Raw genomic sequence first — 27,241 nt, forward strand, 5'->3', positions numbered from 1 at the left:
GGATTCATTGATTTTTTTAAGAGTTTTTTGTGTCTCTATCTCCTTCACAGATCCTGTGTGATCTTAGTTATTTCTTGCCTTCTGCTAGCTTTTAAATTTGTTTGCTCTTGCTTCTCTAGTTCTTTTAATTGTGATGTTAGGGTATTGATTTTAGATCTTTCCTGCTTTGTCTTGTGGGCATTCAGTGCTTTAAATTTCCCTGTACACACTGCTTTAAATGTGTCCCAGAGATTCTTGTACATTGCGTCTTTGTTCTCATTGATTTCAAAGAACATCTTTATTTCTGCCTTCATTTTGTTATTTACCCAGTAGTCATTCAGGGGCAGATTGTCCAGTTCCCAGGTAGTTGTGCAGTTTTGACTGAGTTTCTTAATCCTGAGTTCTAATTTGATTGCTCTGTGGCCTGAGAGGCAGTTTGTTGTGATTTTTGTTCTTTTACATTCGCTGACAAGTGCTTTACTTCCAACTATGTAGTCAATTTTGGACTAAGTGTGATGTGGTGCTGAGAAGAATGTATATTCTGTTGATTTGTGGTGGAGAGTTCTGTAGATGTCTATTAGGTCTGCTTGGTACAGAGCTGAGTTCAATTCCTGGACATTCTTGTTAACCTTCTGTCTTGTTGATCTGTCTAATATTGACCGTGGGATGTTAAAGTCTCTCATTATTATTGTGTGGGTGTCTAAGTCTCTTTGTAGGTCTCTAAGGACTTGCTTTATGAATCTAGGTGCTCCTGTATTGGGTGCATATATATTTAGGATAGTTAACTCTTCTTGTTGAATTGATCCCTTTACCATTATGTAATGGCCTTCTTTGTCCCTTTTGATCTTTGTTTGTTTAAAGTCTGTTTTATCAGAGACTAGGATTGCAACCCTTGCTTTTTTTGTTTTCCATTTGCTTGGCAGATCTTCCTCCATCCCTTTATTTTGAGTCTGTGTGTGTCTCTGCATGTGAGATGGGTCTCCTGAATGCAGCACACTGATGGGTCTTGACTCTTTATCTAATTTGCCAGTCCGTATCTTTTAATTAGGGCATTTTTCCCATTTACATTTAAGGTTAATATTGTCATGTGTGAATTTGATCCTGTCATTGTCATGTTAGCTGGTTATTTTGCCCATTACTTGATGCAGTTCATTTTTTGCATCAATGGTCTTTACAATTTGGCATGTTTTTGTAGTGGCTGGTATCAGTTGTTCCTTTCCATGTTTAGTGCTTCCTTCAGGAGCTCTTGTAAGACAGGCCTGATGGTGGGTAAATCTGTCAGCCTTTGCTTGTCTGTAAAGGATTTTATTTCTCCTTCACTTCTGAAGCTTAGTTTGTCTGGATATGAGATTCTGGGTTGAAAATTCTTTTCCTTAAGAATGTTGAATATTGGCCCCCCTCTCTTCTGGCTTGTAGAGTTTCTGCCAAGAGATCCACTGTTAGTCTGATGGGCTTCCCTTTGTGGGTAACCCTACCTTTCTCTCTGGCTGCCCTTAACATTTTTTCCTTCATTTCAACCTTGGTGAATCTGATGATTATGTGTCTTGGGGTTGCTCTTCTTGAGGATTATCTTTGTGGTGTTCTCTGTATTTCCTGAATTTGAATGTTGGCCTGCCTTGCTAGGTTGGGGAAGTTCTCCTGGATAACACCCTGAAGAGTGTTTTCCAATTTGGCTCCATTCTCCCCATCACTCTCAGGTACACCAATCAGATGTAGATTTGGTCTTTTCACATAGTCCCATATTTCTTGGATGCTTTGTTCATTTCTTTTTACTCTTTTTTCTCTAAACTTCTCTACTCACTTCATTTCATTCATTTGATCTTCAATCACTGAAACCTTTTCTTCCACTTGATCAAATTGGCTACTGAAACTTATGCGTGCATCATGTAGTTCTCATGCGATGGTTTTCAGTGCCAGGAGGTCATTTAAGCTCTTCTCTACACTGTTTATTCTAGTTAGCCATTCGTCTAATCCTTTTTCAAGGTTTTTAGCTTCCTCATGATGGGTTCGAACGTCGTCCTTTAGCTCGAAAAAGTTTGTTATTACTGACCTTCTGAAGCCTACTTCTCAACTCATCAAAGTTATTCTCCTTCCAGCTTTGTACTGTTGCTGGCGAGGAGCTGCAATCCTTTGGAGGAGAAGAGGCACTCTGGTTTTTAGAATTTTCAGCTTTTCTGCTCTGGTTTCTCCCCATCTTTGTGGTTTTATCTACGTTTGGTCTTTGATGTTGGTGACTACAGATGGGGTTTTTGTGTGGATGTGCTTTTTGTTGATGTTGATGCTATTCCTTTCTGTTTGTTATTCTTCTACCAGTCAGGTCCCTCAGCTGCAGGTCTGTTGGAATTTGCTGGAGATCCACTCCAGACACTGTTTGCCTGGGTATCACCAGCAGAGGCTGCAGAACAGCAAATATTGCTGCCTGATCCTTCCTCTGGAAGCTTTGTCTCAGAGGGGCACCTGGCTGTATGAGGTGTCAGTCGGCCCCTACTGGGAGGTGTCTCCCAGTTAGGCTACACGGAGGTCAGGGACCCACTTAAGGAGGCAGTCTGTCCATTCTCAGAGCTCAAACACCATGCTGGGAGAACCACTGCTCTCTTCAGAGCTGTCAGACAGGGCCATTTAAGTCTGCAGAAGTTTCTGCTGCCTTTTGTTCAGCTATGCCCTGCCCCCAGAGTTGGAGTCTACAGAGGCAAGCAGGCCTCATTGAGCTGCAGTGGGCTCCACACAGTTCAAGCTTCCCAGCCACTTTCTTTACCTACTTAAGCCTCAGCAATGGCTGACTTCCCTCCCCCAGCCAGGCTGCCATCTCTAGTTTGATGTCGGACTGCTGCACTAGCAGTGAGCATGGCTCCATGGGTGTGGGACCTGCTGAGCCAGGTACAGGAAGGAACTTCCTGGTCTGCTGGTTGTGAAAACTGAGGGAAAAGCACAGTATTTGGGCAGAAGTGTACCATTCCTCCAGGTACAGACTGTCGCGGCTTCCCTTGGCTAAGAAAGGGAAATTCCCCAACCCCTTGCTCTTCCCGGGTGAAGCAACGCCCCACCCTGCTTCAGCTCATTCTCTCTGGGCTGCACCCACTGTCCAACCAGTCCCAATGAGATGAACCAGGTACCTCAGTTGGAAATGCAGAAATCACCTGTCTTCTGCATCAATTACACAGGGAGCTGCAGACGAGAGCTGTTCCTATTTGGCCATCTTAGGTTGTTTTCCAGTAAATGGTAATTTTAAGCTTTCACCTGGCTCTGGGACCTTCTCATAAATTTTGGCTAAGAAGTCCCAGATCATGAAATAGCATTTTCCCTGTTACCTTCCAATATAGGGGGAAAGCAATAAATACTTCCCTAAGTCGTTTTTTTCTCTTCATGATTCCCTTGCCATCCTCACCCAAGGCAGTTGTGGGATGGAACTAGGGGACTAAGGTAAAGAGATTACCCTAGTCAAAGAGCTCTCACAATGTGCTCATAAGCATCACATGCTCAATTCCATGCTATGCTGAGTCCTGGGCAAGGAAGGAATTCTCAGCACTCTTATACCTGCTACCTGACATTCTTGAGCCTCTTACCCTGCTATGGTTGTCTTTAATCAGCACTTCAGTGATTTACTTATTATGTTTATTGTTCATAGTCTCTCCTAACTAGAATGCAAGCCCCATGAGGGCAGCATCTTTGTAGATGTGTCGTATAAATTTTGTTCCCTGATGCATGCTAAGTTTTTAGAACAAAGTCTGTCATAGTGTAGGCTCACCAACATTTGTATAAATGAAAGAACATGGTGAATGGGAATTCAGTGTTAGTTTAAAAAAATTCATTAAAGGGATAATGTTTTATTAGAATCTTATTAATTTTACCAGTAAACATTGTATTATTAGGGAGATATATATATATGTCATATTCATGAGATGTATATACAGAGACTTATTTTGAGAAATTTGCTCACGTAATTGTGAAAACTGAAAAGTCAAATATCTACAGGGTAAATTGGTTGCAGATTTAGGGAATAGTTGATATGCAGTTTGAGTCCAAAGGCTGCCTGCTGACAGAATTTTCTCTTGTTTGGGATAGGTCAGTTTTTTTCTCTTGATGCCTTCAACTGATCTATTGAGGCCCACCCACATTATGTAGGGCAATATGATTTACTCAAAGTCTAGCAAAATTGACACATAAAATTAACCATCTCAATGCGTCAACTTTGCTAGGGCATGGTACCCAGACATTTGGTCAAATATTATTCAAATAAATTTTGAATTTATCACAAATGATTGATATCATAATTTGATTTACAAATATCAATCTAATACTTTATTTTACAGCTGAATGATCTCAGAGAGCAAACCCTTCCTTCTATAGGCCAAGAAATGGAGTCATTGTGAGATTAGTAACTAATTTACCCAAAATCACAGAGGACCTACACAGGACCCCAAGGCTCCAGACTAACAATCCTATGTTCTTCAACTACAAATGCTATAAAACAAAACAGCTATAAAATGCTACTTTAAGTGTTTTGGCGTCTTTTGTTTTGTTTTGAGAAGAAGCTTTGGCACTTTATAGTACAACAGAGTGACCAAAGCCATGCTCTAACCTCAGATAACTGTAGATTTAGGAAGTTTATACTGTGGTGTTTTATGGTTTGGGGAGATGGCGATCAATCAGAATTATTTTCTAATTGTTTCTATTGTCTTCAAGGCAGTTTATATTTTTTGCTAAGCCCTACTGGGGATGTATAAAAAAGTGGGGAGGGTGGGCCATAATAAGGTAAAATAGGTTGGACAAGATAAGTTGGCCAATATCTGAGTAAAGACCTCAAGGAACTATAGGAGGAAGCAAATGAATATTTGAGGAAGGGTGTTTAAATCAGAGAGAAAAGCCAGCAAAAAGGCTCCAAGTTAGGAGTCTGCCTGGCCTGCTTAAGAAACAGCAGGGAGGCCGGTGTGCTGGGAGCAGAATGGATGACCCAGTGATGGGGAAATTCATGGGAGATGAGGTGTGGGGCAAAGGTACATAGCTCATGTAGGGTCTCATGGGCCATTTTGAATTTTATTCTGATTTGAATGGGGAACCATTGGAGGGTTTTGAGCTGAGGAATGACATGATATTAGTTTTAAAAGGAATGACTATGTCAACTGAATTTACACTTTGGGTTGTTGTTGGTGTTGGTTGGGGGTTAGGGGTGGGGTTTGTCAAAGCAAGGAGACCAGTTGAGTTGAGAGACTACTGCAGTAATCTGAGAAATTCTGGTGGTTCAGACCAGGTGTCTCTGGACCTCTCCAAGAAATAGACAGAGTTTTGAACGTGGAATGTGATTGGCAGAGAAGAATTAAGGATGATTTCAAAGGTTTGTGGCCTGGGTAACTGGCAGGAAGTAGTTGCCATCTACTGAGATGGAAATGTCACCCACTGTGATTGGAGTATGTTTAAGGAGAAAGAACCAGTGTTCAGATGTGGACATGTCAAGTTTCCACTTGGAGATACTCCATCCAAATGGAGACACCCAGTTGTTAGCCTGGAGCTCTGTAGAGAGGTCTGGGTTGGAGATATAAATCCAAGAGATACAAGTTTTCATTCAATTTGATTATTTATTGGACACTCTATAAACTCTATAAATACTGGGCACTAACCTAGCATTGCAGGTACAGATATTAAGAATATACAGTTTCTTCCTCAGAAATCTCTTAATTAATGAGAAAAGCAGACATATCAACAAAAACTGCAATATTTAATAAAAGAAGGTATAAAGGCCTATAAAGGTGCTGCTACAGGGAGAATTAACTAATTCCACCCTGGGGAATAGTCAGGAAGAGCTTCAGAGAGAAAGTAAACAATTGATTGGAACTTTAAGGTTAAGAAGGATTTCTCTGGGTGGACAAAGTAGGATCTTCCAAGCAGAATGGAAACCATGAGCAAATGCAGTTTCACTCTTCAGAAGGTAAATGTGCTCTGGCATGCCTTAACTTATAACAAATTAATCAACTCAATACCTGCTACATTTTCCCTCACAATTTGGAATATATAAAGAGGCACATACTACTATAGACCAATACCTGGTCATATATGAGACTGAAGGACCTTTATTTATGAGGCTTAAAAATAAAGACTGCCCTTCATGTCAGTTGCAGGTTTATGTCTAGTTCTATAATATTAACCGAGGTGTCTTTTCCTATGTTTTCTGTGCATGATGACTTTTTAAAAATCAAAGACAGAGAAGCAGCCAGAGTAGTCTAGTTTCATGGCACACAGAATGGAGGATATTGCTGAACCCAGATTTTTTTTAAAAAAAGAAGTCAATTCTTACTTTTTTAAGTATGGCCCTGAGCTCATCTCAGAGCATAAACAATAGAATTTAGAATATCTTTTATGACTCCGTCTGGCACCTCCTAAACTAGATCAAGATTCTCTAGCTCAGGGAAGAAGGGCAAAGGATGAGAAGGCACAGAGAGGATATAAACAGAGAGGTTGGTAGTGCCAGGCTCTGAAGAAGGTCCAACTTGGAAGGTCATTTCAGACAGGCGTGGAGTCAGCATTTGAGGCCTGTCTGGTCTCTACTCCTGCCAGGACTACCCTGTCAGCCAGCTTGGCATGTATGGACCACCCAGCAGGAGTTTTTCTTGACTGTGCCCTAATCTTTTACTTTCTCAAGTTTCTCTATATGGGTGCCTCCCCTTTTAAAAGCTCCAGACACAGCCAAGCACCACTATTGCTCCAGCAAAGTATTGAACCCCAGAAATCAATGGTTTGGGGAAGAGTCTTAGGGGAACTAAAAGCCTCCTTATTTTTAGATGTGATAGAACAAGAGCAGTTCAGGATCAATAACCATCCCACCCCATGATAAAACATGCCCCTTCCAGAATCTTTCCTTTTTCGTTCATTCTAGGTGTCTGTCTGGAACAGCTGGGGTATTTGAGCCACAGCTGAGCTTCTGAAAGCATTCTAAGGAACAGTTTTTCACTTATTTGATTCCTTTGAAAATAGGGGTATCTTATGTGATATCTGCTATCCCAGAGTCTTTGGTCCTCTGTTCCTTCTCAAGTCTTGGCTCCCGTGTACTACTTCAAAGCCCTATAGATATTTTATTCTAAAGAAAAGAAACTTGGTTCCTTTAAGCTGTTGTTTAAACATTTCTCTCTGGGTATAAACTTGGGTTTGTGTCTGGGAGCTCTGTTAAAAAAAAAAAAAAAAAAGTCTTTAGTAAGCCAAAGCTGTTAGAAGCTTATAAGTAAGTGACATTACAATTGACGGTCAGTAAATAGTGGAAAGATCGGATGACTAGCTACTCCTTCATATCTGAGACAACCTGGAGCTAGACTTTTGTACTCTCCGCTCAGAAAAGCATATAGCGACTCGGGGTTTGATGCTGTACAAAAATGACATGCTTATGCACAACTTTAACTTTCTGCAGCACTTTTACAACTTCTTGTGAATGAAGTAGGCAGGGCTCGCATTTGACAGATGAGCTATGACCAGCGTGAGGCAGAGTTAAAACCCTTTCCCTGGCTCAGGAACTTCAGGCTGTGGCCTGTGTCTGCTCTCCCTGCATCCCTGTCCTCTAGCAGATACCTCTCGGCTAACATGCTGAGCGTCCTTGGTAAATTACTCATTCTCTCTGTCTCCGTCTTCTAACCTCCACAATAAAGCCCTTCGTAGTTTTAACTATCTTTTCACTGTGCCCCAGTGAGCAGGAGTTTGGAACTTGATTGCTGATGGAAAAGCAATATTTGGATGGCTAAACACGCTTTCCAAGGTATCTTGCTGATCTTCCTCTCATTCCTGGAGATAGCTAACCTTTTTGTAAGTGTTTCTTTGAGTCTGTGGACTGCACTTAACGCTCTTGTAGGTCCTGCTTTCATTTGGGAACGGGCAGGCGGAGAGGAAGGAAGTGTATTGCAACTACCAATATTTTCCTCTAGGAGGAGCCGCGCAGCTCAGTTGAGAGTGACACGCACCAACTCCAGTCCCTCGCCGGGAAGACTTCATCCCAGCAACTCAGAATGCTTGGCCCCGGCGGCACTCGGCCTCTCCGCAGCAGTTCTCGAACTGGCCTCCTTGAACGTCCTCTTCCCCTTTGTTTCTGCAGCCTGGATCTGGGGGACGGCAGGCCAGGCCCGGCGTGACCCCTGGTGAACCGTGGCCGCCTTTTCCCACCCCTGCCCTCCCATCCTCCCTTCTCGTTTCACCCCGCCCCCTCTCTCCTCCCCAAGCCTGACAGCCCGCGAGCTGCCAAGCAGGGCGCAGCCATGGGAAGAGGAGGAGGGCTAGGGAGCGGCGGCGGCGGCGGCGGCGGCGGCGGCAGCAGCGGCTGCTACAGTGGCGGTGGCGGCGGCGGCTGCTGCTGAGCCCGGGCGGCGGCGGGGACCCCGGTCTGGGGCCACGCGGGCCGGAGGCCCCGGCACCATTGGCCCCAGCGCAGACGCGAACCCGCGCTCTCTGATCAGAGGCGAAGCTCGGAGGTACTGGAGTGGGGCTCCGGGAGTCTGGCTTTATTTTCCTCCTGTTGTGCCAGGGGGCCTGAGAGTGAACCCTGGGACTCTAGCTGTTTATGAAAATGGGAGGATCTGTCTTATATATTTACACGGATAATTTTTTATTCCGGATGACTTGGCTGTGCTCCCCTCCTCCTTGCGAAGAAGTTGTTTTCTGCTGGTGGGTTGTTGTAACCCAATCGTGTGTGTGTGTGTGTGTGTGTGTGTGTGTGTGTATGTGTGTGTGTGTCTGGAAGCTGGTGGGGGCGGCAGGGAGTTGCGGGCGACAGACGAACCATCCCACTCTGGCGTCTGCTCTGGCCCGCGAGTAGGGTGCGTGGAGGGGTTTACTCCGGAGACAGTTTTGTTAAAGTCATAAAAGTTTTGCTAGTGTGTTTCTGTTTGCCATCATCTGCCTGGCTGAGGCAGGAACTGCCGAGGCTGCTGCTGCTGCGCCGGGAAGGATCCCCGGCAGCGCGACTGGGAGACTGGGGAGGTCGAGCTGTGCGCGTGGACACAGCGCGCAGAGCGCGCGGTCTTTTGCGCGTTTGTGCGGGCCGCAGCCGCACATTGGCACCGATGGAACTGGGGTCAGTAGAGTGACGGCCACCAGTCCGCATGAACTAGGGTAAGTGGAAATTGTGGCGAGCCGACCTCCCCCAGCCTCTGACACACTAGTGGTTGTAAAATCAATCAGGTTTAAAGTTTTGACAGAACTGCCAGAGGCTGCGGGTCAATGGGGTGGCCGCGTGTCTAGGGAGAGGGCGCTGGCGGCGCAGAGGGTGCGGGGCAGGGTCACCCACTTGCGAGTGCGCGGGGAAGTCTATTTGGGGCGAGTGCTTTATATATAGCTCGAGGGGATGCCTACTGAGACCGAGCTGCGGGGGCTCTCGGTCTGGCGCGGACTGTGTGTCCTGAATGAGTGTACGTGTGCGCTGTGTGTGCGCGCGCGGGTGTGCGCCTGGGGAGGCGTGTCGGCGCCTGAGCCAGTAGGGTGTGCAGGGTGGAAGAGGCCACAGAGGTGCCGCCTGCCTGTTTGTGCCGCCAGGAGACCTTGGAAGGGACAGAGAAAGGTAACGGGAGGCCAAAGTGTTGGGAAGTCAGAGTAGTTTCTGCATAGGATTAAGTATTAAGGGCTTTAAAATAACTAAACGCATTGCCCTGAGTGGCTGAGGACTGAAAGTGAGGGTTTGGGGAGTTCTCAGGAGAACTGCATGGGAGGGCGTTTGGGAGGTCTAAGAGATGTGTAATATGTGTGAGTACAGAACTTCGGAGACAGACACAGGTTGGAGCCATGAATTTGAAATTTTCAGGGTGCTGCTGTCCACAGTCCAGGGACCGGCTGGTTTCAGAGGTGTTCAGGCTCCCTGGTGTGTGTGCCTGGGAAGACACTCATCTTTTCATGCAGACATGGGATATTGTGGCAGGTCAGGCTCTGTTTCCTGAGCAACTGGTGTTCCAGGCTAGTTTCCACCTGAATCACCCTAGAAGTATCTTTTTTCTGATGATAAATGTTGAAACCTTTCCAGAAATTAAAATGCTGGATAGAAACAAAATTGATGCAGCAGACAGGATTGTTGGTTCTATTTATTCAGTGATTGGGAGCTCTTTTTCCTTTTGAGAAAAGCGAAGCTCAGTGTTTCCAGATTAGATTTCAAGGAGTCTTCAGCTATTTACAGCTTCCCTTCAAATGGGCCTTTGGATGGAGCTGGAAGGATGTGTTTTGGCCTAGAGACCTTTGGAAGACATCATGTGTAGCTTAAAGGGGTTGTCCCATCTCTCATCATCTTCTTCCACCCTTATAAACTTTTTGTTTTGTATTAATCTAAGGAAAGTTGGTGTGTCAACATTTAGCTTTTTTTTTTTTATTGGAGTAAATATATCACAGTGAAATTATAGTGATGGTCTCCTGAAGCCCATGGAAAGCCAACACTTAATGGGCAAAGGTGTGAAATGAAAGTCTATAAATGCAATTACAAAGTGACGAGATGAGTGCATTCCTTTTTCAAAATGAACATAACTGTGCTCACAAAAATTTGTTTTAGCCAGGGTTTGGGCCCATGTTTTTTATTATTAGTTTTTAAACAGCAGACTCCACATCATAAACCACTTTAAAATGGATACTAGAGGCCTCCTCTATGCTATCTCTGGCACCTGCTTAAACAGATGTTTACAGTGCTTGGTAACCTATGGGATTGTCATGTTGAGTATCTTGTTAGCTCAGGACGTAATGTTTATAGCATAATATAATAAATGGAGCCACAGTTGCAGCGTGCTTCTTCCAAGTGCATGAAGCAAATCTTGCAGCAGGGAAACAAATCTTGCAGCAGGGAAACAAATCTTGCAGTTGGTCCAGCTTGGCTAGCCTTCTTTGGCTATCTCCTGGTGAGCACTGTTAATGTAAAGATAAATGTGAGTGACGTAGTGAGAAAGTGGGACAGTAGATTGTTTAGCTTAGTGAAAAAAGCATGGATTATGTTTTTTAAATCTGCTAACCTGAACATTACACTTCTCAGGTCGTACCACTGGCAAATTGCACAACTATGGGAATTTGGTTTGCTTTTAAAGAGCAATTTTTAAAAACTATGTCAATAATGAAAATAACTTATATTTCTTAATGTGTTTACATGTGTCCATACAAGCCAATACTTTTTCTTCTTTAAAAAGAACCCTATAATTTCTGTGGTGATTATTTAAATATTATGAGCATTCAAATCACCTAATCACCTTTTCAATCTTCAATTGATAAGAATTGAAGTTTGGTAAGACTGGAGTCATCCCTCAGCCAATTGTGTAAACAAGACAGTACAGAATGTCTTTCTGGAAAGTAATTTTTTTCAACCTGAAACAGATAATATAAATAATATGTCCCATAAAAGAATTACTTAAGATGATAATTACTATAGAGGTAATTATCTGGTGCATGAACCTCTATCTGTGAAAATGGTCTAGTCTATCTCTTCTTGGAAATAATCAGTTGGAAATCTCCCGTTTTCATTGGTCAGTCCATTCTAGGAAAGATTCATTTCTAGAAAGTTCTGTCTTATACTGAATCAACATTTTCTTCCATCCACTTGCCTATCCTTCAGGAGCTGACCACAATGAATCCAGTCTCTTTTCCCCGTGTTTACCATACTTGAAAACAAACATTATGCTCCTTGCTGAATCCCCTTTTGCCTACTCTTGCAGCAGTTTTTCATCCACTATAGGGTTCCACCCTCCTCTGCCTTGAACCAGATGCCCTTGATTGTACATTCTCATTGTATTAGTCTGTTCTCATGCTGCTAATAAAGACATACGTGAGACTGTGTAATTTATAAAGAAAAAGAAGTTTAATGGATTCACAGTTCCACATGGCTGGGGAGGCCTCACAATCATGGCGGAAGGTGAAGGAGGAGCAAAGACATGTCTTACATGACAGTAGGCAAGAAAGCATGTGCAGGGGAACTGCCCTTTATAGAACCATCAGATCTCATTAGACTTATTCACTGTCATGAGAACAACATGAGAAAAACCCATTTCCATGATTTAATTAACTCCTACTGGGTCCCTTCCACCACATGTGGGAATTATGAGAACTACAATTGAAGATGCCATTTGGGTGGAGACAAAGCCAAACCATATCATTCCGCTCCTAGCCCCTCCTAAATCTCATGTTCTCACATTTCAAAACCAATCATGCCTTCCCAACAGTCCTGCAAGTCTTAACTCATTTCAGCATTAACTCAAAAATCCACAGTCCAAAGTCTCACCTGAACCAAGGCAAGTCCCTTCCACCTGTGAGCCTGTAAAATCAAAAGCAAGTTAGTTACTTTCTAGATACAATGGAGGTACAGGCATTGTGTAAATATGCCCATTCCAAATGGGAGAAATTGGCCAAAACAGAGGGGCTATAGGTGCAAGTCCAAAGTCTAATAGGGCAGTCATTAAACCTTAAAGTTCTGAAATGAACTCGTTTGACTTCATGTCTCACATCCAGGTCACACTGATGCAAAATGTGGGCTCCCATGACCTTGCGCAGCTCTGCCCCTGTGGCTTTGCAGGGTACAGGCCCTCTCCTGGCTGTTTTCATGGCTGGCATTGACTGTGGCTTTTCCAGGCACATGGTGCTAACTGTCAGTGGATCTACCATTGTGGGGGCTGGGGAATGGTGGCCCTCTTCTCATAGCTCTACTAGGCAGTGACCCAGTGGGGACTCTGTGTAGAGGATCCAACCCCACATTTCTTTTCTGCATTGCCCTAGCAAGGGTTCTTTATGAGGGCTCTGCCCCTGCAGCATAACTCTGCCTGGACATCCAGGCATTTCCATCATCCTCTGAAATCTAGGTGGAAGTTCCCAAACCTCAGTTCTTGTCTTCTGTGCACCTGCAGGACCAACACCACATGGAAGCTGCCAAGACTTGGGGCTTTCGCCCTTTGCAGCTATGGCCTGAGCTGTACCTTGGCCCCTTTTAGACATGGCTGGAGGGGCTGAGACACAGGGCACCAAGTCCCTAGGCTGCACCTAGCAGGCCCAGAAAACCATTTTTTCCTCCTAGGCCTCTGGGCCCGTGACGGGAGGGGCTGCCATAAAGACCTCTGACATGTTCTGGAGACATTTTCCCTATTGTCTTGGTGACCAACATTTGGCTTCTCGTTACTTATGCAAATTTCTGCAGCAGTCTTGAATTTCTCCCCAGAAAATGGGTTTTTCTTTTCTATGGCATCATCAGCCTGCAAATTTTCCAAACTTTTATGCTCTTTTCACCTCTTGAATGCTTTGCTGCTTAGAAATTTCTTCTGCCAGATACCCTAAATAATCTCTCTCAAGTTTAAAGTTCCACAGATCTCTAGGGCAGGGGAAAAATGCCACCAGTCTCTTTGCTAAAGCATTAACAAGAGTCACCTTTGCTCCAGTTCCCAACAAGTTCCTCATCTTCATCTGAGACCACATCAGCCTGGACTTTATTGTCCATATCACTATAAGCATTTTGGTCAAATCCATTCAACAAGTCTCTAGGAAGTTCCAAACTTTCCCACATCTTCCTGTTTTCTGAGCCCTCCAAGTCTCTAGAAAGTTCCAAACTTTCCCACATTTTCCTGTCTTCCTTTGAGCCCTCCAAACTGTTCAAACCTCTGCCTGTTACCCAGTTCTAAAGTTGCTTCCACATTTTTGGGTATCTTTACAGCAGCACCAACTCTACCACCACCAACTTACTATGTTAGCCCATTCTCATGCTGCTAACAAAGACATACCGAAGACTGGGTAATTTATAAAGAAAATTAGGTTTAATGGATGCACAGTTCCACATGGCTGGGAGGCCTCTCAATCATGGCAGAAGGTGAAGGAGGAATAAGGCACTCTTACATGGTGGCAGACAATAAAGCATGTGCGGGGGAACTGCCCTTTATAAAACCATCAGATCTCATGAGACTTAATCACTATCACAAGAACAGCATGGGAAAAACTTGCCCTCTTGATTCAATTACCTCCCACTGGGTTCCTCCCATGACACGTGGCGATTATGGGAGCTAGAATTCAAGATGAGATTGGGGTGGGGACACAGCAAAACCATATTACTGACCGTCCCTCCTAATGTGTGTTTTCTAAACAAAAGATTTATAATTTGTAGTTCTGAACGTTCTATATCTATTAAGACAGTTTAATATTAATGAAATTCTTTAGCCATTTCATTACGCTCTTGATTAATTTCATACCTATGAACAAGATAACTTGTTCTTTTCAGATTATTAATCATCCATAGTCAAAGCATTTTTATAATAGCTTCAAAACGTTTTTTCATGACTGAATGTACTATAAATTTATGGAAAGTAACATACTGTGCAGGTAAATAAAATTCTATAAACAGTGCAAATAGTGCCTTAATTTCTCCTTATCAAGGAATATCAACTCCAAAATACCGGAAGTAGAATGTTCCAAAGATAAACAAGTTGAAGCTACATGCTCTAGACAGGTAGGGACTATGATGTATTTTTTTCATAGGCCTCATTGTGTCTGCTTCCATGAACATGAGTCAGTACTAGCAATCAGGCATTTATTGAAGGCTTATTCTGCCAAAGTCCCGGAGAGTATGCCATCTGGCCTTAAGTGAAGTGAAACTATATCAAATAAAGATACTTCCTTGGGCAACTGGGATTTAAGATGTACATGCAGGACATGACTAAGTCCACCATCTACTTTTTCTCAGGTGGTAAATGGCTTGCCAATGCCACAGGAAAGTCTAAAGTGTTCACACTCCATAAGCAGGTCCCATGTCCTGTTGTAGGTCTGGACAGGAGCTGGACAAAGGCCCTGTTACTCTTAGCTTACCAAGTCTTAGCTGCCTTGGAAGAAGATAGCAAATCTGGCTTATCCAGAGGAGAGGCCTGAACTGTGCATTGGGCACCTACCTGGTGTGATTGATTTCTCTTTTATGTATCTGTCTTGGGCTTCCAGCTAAATTATGAATTCCCCTTGCCACCAAGCTAAGAATCAGCCACAGCATTGTCTGCCTGCATGCACACACACACACACACACACACACACAAACATTTATGTTGGATGACGAAGACAATGTCAGTTTTTCAGCAAGTCTGAATGTGAAACAAATGACTATGTTTCTTGCTGCAGTGGGGTGGGAGGATGAGAGAGAAAAAACCAACCTGTGATATAAACTGACATCTGAGCCTACCAAAAGCCCTTTGAGAGACCTTTGATCAAGACAAGTGGATAATCATAGTCTTGTGCACTTAGATAAAATTGTCCATGCTAGTCCCGTGTGTGTGTGTGTGTGTGTGTGTGTGTGTGTATGTGTGTGTTTCTTCACTTTATCCCCAGCATTATGGTCTCAATTCATACACATTTGCTTTTTTGCTTTATTCTATTCTGATATGAAGGGAAGAAATAAACAATGATTCAGTTCCTTTTTTTACATTTCAAAAATTTGTTTCACTAGTCTCCATCTCCCAGTCCTCACCCCCCAAAATTACAACAGACCCATTGGCAAGTACTTGGACACGCAATTTTCAAACCAAAGGTTTACTTTGCTATAAGAAACTTCTAAGTTAGAATGATATAATATGAAATAATAGTAAATTAGATGTCAAGAAACTTGGGTCCTCTCCAAACTCTGCCTTTAATGGGCTTTGCATTTTTTGCCAACTATTTAACCTTCCTGGGCTTCATATTTCTTGTATGTTAAAAACAAGCAAAAAGGAGAAGTAAACAAAATGACCCCTTAGAATTATCTTCAGGGCTATTGTTTGAGTCCATTTAATTATTGAATTTTTCTCTTCTTTTAAATGTAAGCATCAAAAAATGTTTGCCTATTTTATTCTCTCATCATTAATTTTTAATCAATTAAGTAAAATAGATAAAAATTTTATCAAAACCATGCTTCTTGCTTTCATTCTAAAACAATGCAACTCATCACTATCTGATGCAGAAAGTCTTTCTGAAATAGTGTTTTTCTCTTTTGTTGTTGTTTTTTCTTTGTGCTAAAGAAAATTCATTGATGAGTACCAGGTTCTTAAAAGAAGGATGGAAAAGTCATTGTTGTTTAGTCTCAACTTCTTTCTTCAGTGCTCTTCCTACCTTTTAATATAGGCAAATAAAGCCTTAGGCCAGACACTAATTGTACTTAGTAATGATTCATAAGAAGGTAGTGATTTTGTCAGAAATTGCTGGGCTGCATACTTTTAATCAGCATCTAAACTTACCTTCAAATACTCCATTCTAAAATCAGCAGATAACTTCTTCTAAAGAGTCTTTCAGACTTCCAGATGTGTTTACTGTTTTGATTAGGGCTTTCTTCTTTTGTTGTTGATAAGACTTCAACCAGTTTTCTTTAGACTAACATTATTATATTCCCAATGAATTATACTTCTTAGGTTGTGAATTTGTTTAAAGATAAATCTATCTCCAGCTGGCTGGCTTCTAAGTAAAAAGGTATCCTAGGGAAGAAGTGCACTTCACAGGGATTCAGTACAGGTGTAGAGAATTCCCTGATAGAGAATTGGAACACATCAAGAGTTTGCTAATTGAAAAGGTACTTTTATGTACTTATCCATGGTGGACAACCTGTGTCCTAGGGAAGAAACGCATTTCACAGGGATTTAGCACAGGTGTAGAGAATTCCCTGATAGGGAACTGGAACACACCAAGATTTTGCAAACTGAACAGGTACTTTTATGTACTTATCCATGGTTGACAACCTACTGTGCTAGACATTTGCTGTAGTAACTCCTTGATTTTTTCCTCGGTTGTTTATGAAATTAAACATTTGAAGTAGCCTATTGAAAAGTCTTAAAAGAGGCATCTCCTCTATTCCTTTAGAATACAGTATATTAAACAAGTGATAAAATCCAAAGAAAAATCCTCATTCTTTTCTTGCTTTAAAAAATGCACTTTATTGTATTAAGCATTATATCTATCTTTTAAAACTTTGAATTGCCATATCAATGAAAGTAGAATGTTATCATTACAAAACAGAATCACAGATAGTTCTTTCCCTGTGCTTATTGAGAGAAAAGGTGCATAATTGATGCTATAAATCCTCATCTTGAATTTGATGATGGCTGGTGAGAAACCTCAGTCAGACATTCAATTTTGATTGCCATTGGTCAGAAAGGCAGCCTTTGTTCTTCGTCAGTATGTGGCACATGATCCTAATTCACCCTATCAGCTGCTTCTCTGCACATTTTCAAGCTATGTGATTGTTATACTAGAAAGCCTCTAAGTTGGCCAAACTAATGAAGACTAATCTGACAAAGCATATGTGAATGATAAATTGTGTAAAGACCCTGAAGATAGAGCCTCTGCAGTGGCTTCTTCCCCTGGGTGTAGAAGAAGATGCCAGAATCCCTGGGCAAGATGAAATAGATAAAGGAAAGGCATCATTTTTATACCCAGCAAATCAGAAAGATTAAAGAAAGAGAAGCAAGAATAAACAAGAACTACTACTTTCATAGTTCATTCTTTCAATGTAGCACCTTATTTCCCATAGAGACATTGGTGAAACCATGCTTTGCTTTGCCATAGAATAGGTGTTCAGTAAATATTTTGCAGGTGGCCTTAATATATAGTAAAACAGAGAGAAATATGGAAGCATTGACAAGAAGTTTGTGGATAATTTGAGGGCAAAAGGATGTGGATAGGATCAGGTTCATAATGCAAATTTGCTATTATTCTCCTTAGATTAATGACGTCACCCAAATTTCATGACCTGCTTTCCAAGGTGTATGCTGTTCACAGCCTTGGAAACACTTAGAAGTTTTTAGTACTTGGAGCAAGATGGATATATGTTTCATATTTTATCTAGGACTTAGTAGGACTTGGGAGACATATCTACTTTGCTAGATCTTAATATACTTATTATGGAGCATGACATATTAATTCTCTTTGCTTTTGTCCTACAAAGTTTAGTGTTTTAATTTATTTTTCTCAGTGCATATAGGGAGAGAATTATTTATATAATCTGAAAAGTACTTTAAAAACTACTTGGGAAAAGATGTTGAATAAATAAGTTTTTTTTTAAATTAGCCTACAGGATGTAAGTCTGGCCAGGCTAGTGGTATTTTTGGTATCATTGTGAAAAATCAAAAACAGAACATGTATTTATCAATCCATTAGTGTGTTCCCAGGACTGTGCTAGACACTAGGGACTACAAATGTAGTATAAAACATGACTCTTGACTTTAGTACCAAACATTCAAACTAGAAGGCAACACTATTAATGTACATTCATGGTGTGATTATGGAACAGTTGATGACTGTACAACTTAATGAAAAGTTCATTACAGACTATAAATGCTACATCGATTTAGAGAGAAGGACAATCTGTTTGGACTGAGGGATTGGAAGAGTGGCCTTCATGGGCAACATGGCTCCTGAGCCAGGACTTAAGATATGGTTTTTTTTTTTTTTTTTTTTTTGATAGGTAGAAAGGTTGGAGAGGTTTCATGCAAGGGGTTAGGAACTGAGGACCAGGAGGCATAGTATCTTGAGTTCACTGGGGTTACTGGTAACAGGGAGCAGGCAGAGAGTACAAGGCTGTGGATTTGTTATCCATTGGAAGCTCTTCCCATTGCTTATTATGGTCGCTGCATATAGGCTCATCCCTTGGGTAGGGCTATTGGAGTGGCCACCCTGAGCCCATTGCTGATTGGATAGTGGTGGCTGCTGTGTGGTATTTCAGCACATTTATCTTTTCTGAACATTATGTAAATTCAATCTTAAAATTTCTTTCTTAAACAATGTTCCAAGAGGCCTATTAAGGATGCCAACAATATGACTTCCATTCAAGAATATGATCTTGAATGGGCTTTACAATAGCAGAGCTGACCTGAGATTACCTCCTCTACTCCTGCTCTCAAGCCATGTGCTGATGCTGACAGTCCTGGCCCAATAGAGCCATAAGGCCTCACAGAACTTGAGATCATCTACCAATGGCTCTCAACCAAGCCACTGCCTTTCTGCTAGGTAGTGCATAGGGACATTGGGAAATACAGTTATTATAAGAACTGGAAAGAGTTGTAGGCTTTTGGCGCCTGAAGTCAGAAATGCTAAATTTCTGTGATGCCAGGGGCAGTCCTGTATAAGAAATTATTATGCCTCCTCAAATGCCAGTAGATCCCTATTGAAATATTTGAGTCTCATATCTTCACTTTATTTATAGGTGAGGAAACGGGAGACCCTGAGGAGTGACAAAACTTCCTTCTAGGATTAAACTTCACAGTCTCAGTGACAGATTTATAACTCAATTCTTTTAGTTTTCTTTCAAGAGCTCTTGTTGCAGCACCACAGTCCCTCCTATTAACATGGGCTATAACTATGGAATAGCATGTTGTTTATCTCTGTCATTTTTATGGAAGGATGATAGTTAGCTGTGTTAACTATCTGAATGGGTGGAATGTGAATTGAGATAACTGGTACTTGACCAGCAGTTCTTTCCCCTGGGAACACACACAGATTCACCTGTAAATTAGGGTTGGCAGATGCCTGTTGATATGTCAACCATAGCCAAAGCTTACAAATAGGTTGACTTTTTGGAAAGGGCATGGAGTAGGCTTTGGATTCACACAAATCTGCTTGTCTGACAGGATTTGAATACAGCCCTTCTTATCTTTACTATCTTTGTGACTCTCAGCCAATTAAACTCTCTGAGCTTTATCTGCAGAAAAACAGGTGATGATTCTTATTTCACAAGGAATGAGTCAAAACAGTGCCTGGCACATATTGGGCACTGCAGATATAAAGAATTCCCTACAGTATCTTTTTGAGAGTAAAGACTTGAAACCTTCACTTATATTATAAAAGACCCTCTTGATAACAGTTGCTATTTTTTTCTCCTCCTTTCCCCAAACAACCAAACTAGGGCTTTAATGAGTCCCTGAAGTGTTTATTTTGTTTGAACGGTTGAGATTTCCCTCCTTCAGAAGAGTTCTGCTGGGCAGAGATGAGTTTCTTTTGACTTCTCTGTCAACGTGCCTGTATTATTGTCATATAGTAAAAATGGAGATATATCTAGATGGTTATTAGCAGGTTATGAAACTTAGATTTTAAAGTCAATAATAAAAGCCATTCCTGGGTAGAGAAGTTTTTCAGAGAGATTTCTACCTTGCCAGCGATGAGAGAGCCTCCTTAGGTGAGGTGAATACTTTTGGCAAGTTAAGGGATAACACAATATATTATTTAAGTAAGTTTTTTTTATCTGGGACTAATTTCAGGTTTGCAGAAAAGTTGCAAAAATTGTAGAGGCCCTGTATATTCCTCACCTACTTTCCCATGTTAACATCCATAATAATGATGTATTTGTCAAAACTAAGAAACCAACATTAGTACAGTACTATTAACTAAAATCCAGACTTCATCCTAATTCCCCCAGAGCTTCCACTCACATCCTTTTTTCTGTTCCAGGATTCAATCCAGAAGAATGCACTGCTTTTGATTTTATGGTTTTTAAATACTGTGCATATGCTTTTTTAATTTGGGCCCTCTTATGTGTTAAACTAACTGGCCTTTGTAACCAGATAGCAAGTTCTATAACAGAAAATACAATGATGTTGAATCCAATATCATGCTGGACACAAAGTATGTTCTCCAAACTAATTAAATTTATCACAGCAACTAGAACAAAATTTTACTCAGTGTACATATGTGTAGCTGAGTCCTCATTGGTAAGCTAAGAGGTACTCATAAGAGTGGGATAACTTGGAAGAAATTTGATTTTGAATGTGTGCCCTGAACATTGGTGTAAAGCAGGACCCCCTAAATCATACATGAACTGAGTCTGTACAATGTGCCTAGCATTGTGTGTGCATATCACACTTACTCCTGATAACTGTAAGACACATAGCCTTAAGTAACTTAGCTGAGGAAATGAGACCAAGGGAAGTTAAGTTACTTGCCCAGGGATTCACAGCTAGTAACAAAGCTGAGATTAAAACATATGTTTTTCTGGCTTCAGAGCCTACACTCCTAATACTGTATTCAATTACTCCCACATTTCTCCACTTGCTTAACCCCTATTCTTGGTGTCCTTTTTCTAGGTATACAGAATTTGAAAACTCTAACTCTATATTGTCAAACTGCAGCAGACCTGGATGCATGGTATATACTTCTTTGTGAGATGGAATAAGTTTCAGCCTGGAATTTGTGGATTATTTTCAAAACCTACCTAACATCTGTAAAACATGTTATTTTTTAATATGTAGATATCCACATAAATTGACCACAAAGCTCTTCAGAAAGTCCCATAATCCAATAATAACTAAATTTTTGATACATGGCTAATAACAGGCACAGAAGCATCTCCAAAGGGCAGGACATTGATATTGTGTAATAATTTAAAGTATTTTATTATTGTATAATGTGCCTGAGTTTTGGATAGTTGACCTCTATTTCTCAGTCTTTACATAGTTACTGCTTTTTGAAGTGTTACATGAGGGATGTGGAACATTCAGTGAAACATTTGACCAATCGTTATATTTTGAGTGGCCCAGTTGAAAATTACCCTTGGTTGCCTCGGAACTGCGGGCATGATGTTCAAAAGTTGAAATTCTTGCAAATTATTTGAGCTTTGGCTCTGGGAAGATAAACAACATGAATAACTAGGTTAACCAGGGCTGAAATTTCTCTAACCTATAATTCTAAATTCAGAAAAGAATGGGCTTTAGGGTTTTTTTGTTTATTTTTGCTTTGATTACAAGTTGTTGGAAGCCTAGAGTTAGTATCTAATAACACAAATTATTGGCTCAGAATGATATCTAATTTCTAAGAAGATATGAGGAGGCAATCATGTAAAAACATGCTTTTCTTCAAAGAAGGAATAAGCTGGGATTGGCCAAAAGGTAGTCCCTTTAGAGTCAAATGTTTAGAGCATTGCATATTTTTAAAGAAGACATGTTACCTTTTAGAACATATGTAGGAAACCATTTTCTTTGCTTATATGGCTACATAAAGTTGTCATGGTTTTAAACCGTTACCTTAGATACCTTATAGAAGTAATTACAGGCACAATCTGTGAATGAAGATTTGCAAACTATGCTTCACCAAGCCTCAGGGACTATTGGATGTCCAGAGAACACAGCCATGTTGGATATCTTATGGGCCTTCAGTCCTGCAAAGTGGTGTGCTTTCATGTTTTATACACAGCAGTTCTGAGAAAATTTAAGTTGAAAAAACAGCCTCTCTTCTTCTTATTTTTATTTTTATTTATTTATTTATTTATTTATTTATTTATTTATTTATTTATTTATTTTAAACAGAGTCTTGCTCTGTCGCCAGGCTGGAGTGCAGTGGCACGAACTTGGCTCACTGCAACCTCTGCCTCCCGAGTTCAAGCGATTCTCTTGCCTCTGCCTCCCGAGTAAGTGGGACTACAGGTGCAGGCCACCATGCCCAGCTAATTTTTGTATTTTTAGTAGAGACAGAGTTTCATCATGTTGGCCAGGATGGTTTCAATCTCTTGACCTCGTGATCCGCCCGCCTTAGCCTCCCAAAGTGCTGGGATTACAGGCGTGAGCCACGGCACCTGGCGCACCTGGCCTATTTTTATCTTTTAAAGGGTCTGGCTCTGTGGCCCAGGCCTGAGTGCAGTGGTGCAATCTTGGCTCACTGCAACTTCCACCTCCTGGGCTCAAGTGATCTTCCTACCTCAGCCTCCCAATTAGCTGAGACTACAGGTGCATGCCACCACGCCCAGCTAATTTTTGTATATATATATTTTTAATAGAGACAGGGTTTAGCCAGGTTGCCCAGGCTGATCTTGAACTCCTGAGCTCAAGTGATCAGCCCACCTCAGCCTCTCCAAGTGCTGGGATTACAGGTGTGAGGCACCGTGCCGAGCCATCCTCTCTTCTGGGGAAAAAAAAAAAAAAGCAAACAAAAATGTTTAAGCCTTGTATATATTTTCTTATATTGCATAAGCTACTTTTCTGACTGCCTCTCTTTAGAAATTCCTCTGATTTCTAGAGAAAAAAAAATCACATTAGCTTTTCAGTTTCTAAATTCAGGCTTACTTTAGTAACTGCTAGATTATAAACTCTTAGAGGGCAAAGGGCTATGTATTCTCTACTTAAGGACACTCAATTAGTTTGCTTAAGCAATTACTTCTGTGTAAGTAACATTAATGAAGTGCTTACTATGATCAAGGGCTATACCAAGTCCTTTTTTATATTATTTAATCCCACACAAAACCCATGATCGACCTAATTGTACACTTGGTGAAACTATGATGTAGGGAGGTTAAATAATTTGTTCAAGAACCCACAGCTGGTAAGTCGCACAGTGTATTCAAACCCAGATCTTCCTAATTGCAAATGTGTCCAACTCCCATGCTTCTAACCACTGCCTATGTGGTGGTTCTTTGATATTCCGCCCTCCAAGAAGTGGAATTTAACTCCCCCCGTCCATTGAATGTGGGCCGAACTCAGGTGACTCATTTCTATTAAATGGAGTAAAGTGGAAGTGAAGATGTGTGGCTTTAGCGACTAGGTCATTCAAAGGTCATTCAAAGTGGCTTCTGTCTTGGTTGTTCTGTCTCTTATACCTATTGGGCATTTAATCTGGGGAAAACCAGCTGCCATGTTTTGAGCTGCTCTATGGAGAGGCTAACATGAAAAGGTACTGTGGATCCTACAGGCAGTTTCAAATGAGGACCTGAGGCCCTCAGACCAATAGCCAGTATGAAACTGAAGCCTCTTGACCACAGCCTCCATGAGAGTAATGGAATCTTGACCCCCTAGGGATGAACCACAGCCTCCATGAGAGTAAAATTCAAGATGGAGCCTTGACACCCAGTGGAGCCTCGAGATGACTGTAGTCTTCCACCAACAGCTTGATTCATGAAAGACCATCAGCCAGAGCCACCCAGCTAAGCTGCTTCTAGGCCCCTACTCCTAGAAAATAAATATTTGTTGTTTTGACTGCCAAGTGTTTGATTAATTTGTTACGCAGCAATAGATAAATAATGCAGCCTAACACTGTCCTGGTCATTTTAAAAAAAGAAATTGTTTTAATTTTACTAAATCACAAATTTTAAAACGTTGATACAGCAAGGAGTAACTTTCCAGAAAAAAATGCTGCCAAATGTAAGTAGTAAAATATTAATGTCCAAAAAACATAATAGTTACAATGACATCTCTAGGATTGAGGATTTGGTAAGTCAAAGGTCAGCTGCTTAAAAAACCCATAATTTTAAAAGGAAGGATATTAATAATAACTGCATTATTGAACATAGATAGCATTTTGAACTTTTAAGAAATCCTCATGGGAAAACTCAGGAAATATTCTGTTTGGTAAGTTATCACTCATAATCTTAAATTGTTAGGCACATGTTTGCACTTTCCATGATTTGAAGAGGAATATAAAGCAAAGTTGAATTTTAACCTCTTCGCTAGTGATTTTACTCAGCTTTTCAAAGGGGTCCTAAAAGCTCAGAGGTCAAGTCATTTCTTGGTTTGCTCTACCTGACAAATTGCATTAACTCTGCTTTATAGCCACTTGCAGTTTAATAAATGACTTGGACTTTGATTAATATCTTTAGTGCTTAAGCCCAAGAATTTGTATAAGACTTTGGGATATAGTACTGTAAATTTATCTAAAGATGGACACTGGAAGGTAGAAGGAGATATATTAGTGTTGGTTTGGGTACATGTCTAGGTACTGAATTTGGATCATCATAAGTCCTTACAGAAGATACTTGTTGACTTGCCTTTTAAAAAATATGTGAAAGTGATTTTTTAATATATTTACAAAGTGATTTAAGTGATTTAAGGAATTCATTCATGAAGTGGATATAACTAGTTCTTGTTTAGTATTCAGAATGACTGTAAAATAGAAATGCTGATTTTCCTTGCCCAGATTGTAGAACACAGATCAAACCCTCCTAGTCCTTCCCTTAAATGTTTTTTCTCCATACTGCTTATGCCCTGAGTTCTCAAAACATTTGTTATATTGAACTGGACTGGATAGTATATGCCTGACCCTGATTCTTGGGATTATGCTGCAAGGGAATATAAAGATGAATATTGATAGCCTGAGTGTGAAAATTTATCATTACTCTCATCCTCATTCATTAATTCATTTGTTCATTAACTCATAAACACACTAATTGATTCAACAGATATTTATTGAACATTTACACTTTGCCCAGCAGAGCACTGGACTAGGTGCTAGCATAGTATAATAAGCAACCCAGAAATAGCCTCTGCCTTGCTGGATTTCATAGTCTAGGATGGAGAAAGGCATTAACCAAGTATAATTTAAAATTGGTTTAAGTAATGTGAAATAAACATGTATGAGAACCTGACTCAGGCTGGGATTTGATGGTTAGGGAAAGCTTTCAAAAAAGGGGTATTTGAGATCTAAGTAAGAGAGAAAAGAAAGAGCATAATGGGTAGAGAAAAAATAGGATCCAGGAAGATACTTAGTACTTCTGAGAACTAAAAACAGTTGTCAGTGTAGTCAGAGTTCCAAGAGGGAGAAAGAACATGATCCAATAAGAAGCCAGAAAAGTAAGCAGGGACTACATCTTACACGATGATGTAGGCTGTATTTTAGTTTTTACTTATCTTAAGAGCAATAGAAAATCATTGAAGGGTTTGAAGCAGGGGAGTGACATAATCAGGTCTGCATTTTAAGGAGGTCACCTGCTCTATTCTGAAGCATGAATGGAGGAGGATGGAAAGAGATATTCAGGGAGCTGGATTATGAGTCCGTTGTAGGCCAGAGGTATTGGTAGCTTGGACCAGGGTGATGATGCTGAAGATTGAGAGGAGTTAATATATTTATAATATATTTGTGAAGTAAAGTTGACTGTACTTAGTGCTGACTTAGATAGTACTGGTGAGGGATGTCATGGTAAACTCCAAGGTACTGGGCTTCTTCAACTGAATGGAAAACACTAGAGGGAGACCAGGTAAAGGTTGAAGGAAAGTGAGCAACAGTAGTTCAGTTTGGGGATATTTTGATTTGGAGGCCTTTTTAAGACATCCTCAAGGAGACACAGTGCAGTCTTGAGTCCTGGATCAGAAGAGATACCTGAATGTATAAATTTGTAAGACAATGGTTTATGCACACTATTGAAGCCACAGAGGTAAGTGAGATCATGTACAGAGTGAAAATGGAGTGAGAGAAGAAAGCATAAGTCTGAGCCATGAGAACTCCAACATTTAAAGGCCAAGTGGAAAAGTTGACAAGAGTGTGAATTGTGACTGGGGTAGATGCTAGAGTGGCATCTCAGAGGCCAAGGAAAGAGAATCATTTAAGGTGCTGATGAGGGGTAAAGTAAGAAGGTCCTGTAAATGTCCTCTTGGATTAATGAAATTGATGTTTTGAAGGACTTTAGGGAGAATGAGTTTGTTGTAGTGATGGGGGCAGAAGCCAGAATGAAGTGTCATGGGAAATGGGTGGAAGTCTTGAAAGAGAGACAATGAATATAGATAACTCAAGATATGTGGTCAAGGGGAACAAAAAGGATAAGGCTTTAACTAGAGGAGGAAATAGAGCTAAAGGAGGAGTTTTGTTGTTGTTGTTGTTGTTTGGTTTTTTTTTCTTTTTGAGACGGAGTCTCGCCATGTCACCAAGGCTGGAGTGCAGTGGCATGATCTTGGCTCACTGCAAGCTCCGCCTCCTGGGTTCATGCCATTCTCCTGCCTCAGCCTCCTGAGTAGCTGGGACTACAGGCGCCCGCCACCATGCCCAGCTAATTTTGTATATTTTTAGTAGAGACGGGGTTTCATTGTGTTAGCCAGGATGGTCTCGATCTCCTGACCTCATGATTCACCCGCCTCAGCCTCCCAAAGTGCTGGGATTACAGGCCTGAGCCACCGACCCCGGCCAGGAGGAATATTTTTTAAAGATGGGAGACTTGAGCACATTTAAACACTGATGGGGAAGACCAGTGGGGAGGATCAGGGGTGGCCTGAAGATAGACAGAGGGTGGATAAATAATCATGTAGGATTCCTGAGAAGATAGAAGAAGTTGGATCCAGAGCACAGCAGGGGGAATTAGTTGGCCTTGGAGAGGAGCAATGATCTCTATCCTCTGTTCTAGAAGGAAGCCAAAGGTGATCTGTGCAGATGCAGAGGTGTGTTTGATGTGGTGAAGCCAAGTCAAAGGAGTTTTTGTTCGATGCCTTATATCTGCTCCAGAAAGCAGTTGAGTCACCAACTGAGAGAGGGAGAGAGAAAGGGGCTGGCATACTAGGAAAGAAAGGGGATCATTTCAGATATTTGAGGAGGACAGAGTAAGTTGGAATATGAAAGGGAGTAAATTAGTAAAATTTAGTAGGATTGCTAGTCACTGCTTGAAGGCTCAGCTGAGGCT

The 27,241-nt window shown here is 41.2% G+C and overlaps 1 protein-coding gene across 2 annotated transcripts in view; it reads left to right on the forward strand.

Moving 5' to 3' along the window:
* The first annotated feature begins 7,941 nt into the window (after nt 1-7,941).
* Nucleotides 7,942-27,241, forward strand: part of GHR (growth hormone receptor) — a 299,099-nt gene continuing 279,799 nt past the window's right edge. Inside the window, exon 1 of one of the 2 annotated variants that reach the window (XM_054488655.2) lies at nt 7,942-8,420. The gene's annotated coding sequence lies outside the window, so the exon portion shown is untranslated. Of the gene's footprint in view, nt 8,421-8,683; nt 9,061-27,241 lie in introns of those variants that run through there. The other variant, XM_063664781.1, reaches the window with a different exon arrangement.

Source organism: Pongo pygmaeus, chromosome 4 (assembly GCF_028885625.2).
Source record: "Pongo pygmaeus isolate AG05252 chromosome 4, NHGRI_mPonPyg2-v2.0_pri, whole genome shotgun sequence".
In the NCBI taxonomy this organism is placed as follows: domain Eukaryota; kingdom Metazoa; phylum Chordata; class Mammalia; order Primates; family Hominidae; genus Pongo; species Pongo pygmaeus.